This window comes from Photinus pyralis, unplaced genomic scaffold (genome assembly GCF_008802855.1).
Source record: "Photinus pyralis isolate 1611_PpyrPB1 unplaced genomic scaffold, Ppyr1.3 Ppyr1.4_LG1, whole genome shotgun sequence".
In the NCBI taxonomy this organism is placed as follows: Eukaryota; Metazoa; Arthropoda; class Insecta; order Coleoptera; family Lampyridae; genus Photinus; species Photinus pyralis.
This window is the reverse complement of record NW_022170249.1, coordinates 46171295-46174606: the sequence shown is the minus strand read 5'-3', so window position 1 is coordinate 46174606 and position 3312 is coordinate 46171295. Positions and strand designations below refer to the sequence as shown.

The window sequence follows — 3312 nt, the reverse complement described above, 5'->3', positions numbered from 1 at the left end:
AAGCAAATATAGTGCGCATAAAAGACGAGCATATCCTCTAAATTTTGAATGTGGACCAAGGGACAGCTTACCTTTAAACCCTTGTGGACGGGGTTGCGATGTCAATTAACTACGCAAAGTTCCCTAAACGAGAAAATTCCATTTTCAATATTAAGTGCTAAATTAAGGGAAAAAGTCATCCGTTTTAATGGAATTTCGTATACCTACTTTTTAACACTCATATGCCGCGTGAAGACATTATAACAATTTTTTTAATGATAAATGCATGAAAGACCTGTCGAAAGTCGTCGTTCAGCATTTGTCCATTGCGACATATCTCTGGTCAGTATACAGGGGTTAAAAGAAGAATTATTTTTAAGGGGTACAGGTTTTCATTATGATATTTTGTTATTGTAAAAAAGATTTAAAAAGTGTGTTTAGCCAAACATCGCATATTTTTTGTCATGGCCAGTTTACGAGTATTGGATAACAGAACTGTGTGTACCTTTTGAGATCTCTAAAATTGTTTTTAGATCGACCGTTTGGAAACGGAGTGTGTTCTACTCAAAAGACACTGTTCGCCTTAAATTTTCTTGCAGGATTTTCTTGTATTCGTTTTTTTGTGATGTGTTAGAATAAATCCTTGTAATTTTTATTGAATCCCAATATGAAATCCAGGTAGTTTTATTTAACTATGTCAGATTTTTCTAATTTCTTTTTATCTGAATTTTATTTCCCGATTTTGTGCAAAATTTAAGTAGGTGACGATTTCATTAGAATATACGGAATTTGATTGAGGCGATCATCGGATCTTTTCAGTTTAACGAATTTATTCTCGGAACCCAGTTGTGCCCTGAGGTAAATTTTAAAGAGGAAAAAACTAAATTGTGCAAGTTGAGCTAGTTAGGTAAGCATATCGTTTCACACAGCAATACTTATTTTACAATTTTTGACGTTTGTTATAAATAAAACAAGATATGCTAGATTGCCGTTCCAAATTCGTCCAGTTCGCGCATGACGTCACGCGGTGATAAAATTTGAATTTACAGCCGGTTTTTTTTTAATTCTACTACAAATACTAAAATTTCTTAATTATAATGGTTTAGGGGAAAAAGAGAGTTGAAATTATAAAACCTAAACGCAAAATATGCCAAAATATATTAAGAGATCGTTAAAGACCATCTTTAAAAATGCTATAAGCTACAATTAAGCGCACCATAAAAAGAGGAAATGCAGGCGTTTTCCATAATATGGTAAGATACCTACTTATGCTAAAGTATCTAAACATTGTGGAGTAGATATTAAAAACGAAATGACTAATATAAAATATTGAATTATGTAGGTACACAAGACGTTATAATTTACTAGATTCAAAAACGCATTCGATAAGATAAAAATATGTTGAATTATTGTTCTTTATTGCTAGATACATTGGTAATATAGAATTTAAAAAGTAAATCGGACATCCAGGAAGTGTAAAGGAGTAGGTACAAAAAAAGACATGTTTGTTATTAGAATAGTCTCAAGTTATTTACAAAATATTAAATAAACAAGTCCACATAACATATTAAATCAGTAATCTCGTGAACACTGAGATATGAGATGGAGTCAAACACTATTATTACTACCTTCTTTAATATTTCAGGCATTAATTGAATTTTTTTACACCATGCTCTAAGCGTTGACACTGCTGGCAGAGGGTATCCTTTTTTCCGTAACAACCTATAGGCTCTTGTACCAGCTGATTGAATGATAATAGCTTTCGAAATATCTTCAATTGTCCATGTTACTCCCTTATAAGGATGTTTTAATTTACAGATTTCAGTGGTGGTGAAAAACCTGTGAAAAATTTCATTTTCTTCTTTGAATTTGGCAATTATCTCGTCTCTGTTGTCAGCATCAGTGTTCGTACTGGAATTTAAAAAAATCATGATTTATTGAAGAAGACAAAATAAATGCATTTCTCATGCTTTCTAAACTACCTTGCATCTCTTCTAGTGCTAACATCTTCTGTTTGCGCTACAGCATTCGAAATATTAATAATATGTCATCCAACACCTGATTTACTTCAATCTTATTACCAAAACGACCATCGCCAACACTCCTATAACTAAACAAAACCATGAAATATAGCTAATAATACTTTACGGTAGATTTCCCTCTGAAAACGTCTCTAAACCAATTTCAAATACACCAAAACAAGAAACTTACCTGGTTTGTAGAAGAGTCGCAACTAATTTTGACCTATTTCTTTTGTTAATGCGACTGGTTCGGGCCGATTCCCCTTTCACAACCTTTGAGTTTCCCAGTGGCAAATTGAGAAATGGTACGGCGTCTGGTTTCAACAGTCGACGATTTCGGGCGGTATAGCACAGTAGTTCAAACCGCAAATTCCGTTCATAAGACGACTCGTCAAAATGTTTCGAACATACTCTGGTAGTTTTCATATTAATGTGACCTGGCCGGTTACAAGCTAACACCCAACGCTTTTGAATATTTTGATCATTCGGGAACCGGAAAAGCATTAGATTGCTTGAAAACAGTTTTGATCCATTAGATGTGGTATATCCAACCACGGAACACCTCATTTTGTTGAAAACTAATTCACAAATTCCAAAAAAGCACCAAAATCTACACTGACAGATAATTATATTTAATTTGAAATTCACCGCGTGACGTCATGCACGTGATTTATAACTCCTCCTACATGCGCAATATCATTATCTTATATTTATTGTATCATGGGTCTAATGTACACAACGGAATAATATGTTTGTATTTAATAGTGTTGTAAATGTAGTATAATTAGCGTTAGAACCTTACGGTCTAAGCGATTGACTAAAGGGACACAGACAGGACTTACTACTGTCGTATTTGAGTCGAACTAATATCAATCCGAGCCGGATTTTAATCTTCACCTAACGTATTGGAGCCACTCCGATTTATAAACAAGACAGTTGCATGAAAGAAATGCCTACATTTCCTTGTACGGTTTCTTCATAGCTACCACGTGCATATATAGCAACACCGACGTTCAAATTTAAATGAACGTGGGTCATATTTCACACGATGTGCTTGTAATGAAGTCATATTTTCCATGAAAGGGCACACTTTTCACACCACAAAATCCCCTTACCAAAGGATCTTTAGCTTTGTCAGTACTTTCTAGGGAGAGGTTTTAATCGAATAGTGAACATTGAAATACTAGCTTTTCAATCGAGAAATAAAGCAGTTTAGATGAACTTATTCCTTTGTCCTGCTTGAAAACGTACGCAACTCAAATGGAGTCTCCTCAACATTCACCTCTCTGAAGTGTTGGTCCACAAATTACCC

General features: G+C 34.2%; 1 long non-coding RNA gene across 1 annotated transcript; it reads right to left on the bottom strand.

The window, feature by feature from the left end:
• Nucleotides 1-1841: 1841 nt before the first annotated feature.
• LOC116159726 lies at nt 1842-2476 on the bottom strand. The gene is made up of 2 exons (XR_004143037.1): nt 1962-2476; nt 1842-1890 (listed from the first exon to the last, which is right to left on the bottom strand). It is a non-coding gene; the product is annotated as an uncharacterized LOC116159726 (long non-coding RNA).
• Between the last annotated feature and the right edge of the window lie 836 nt (nt 2477-3312).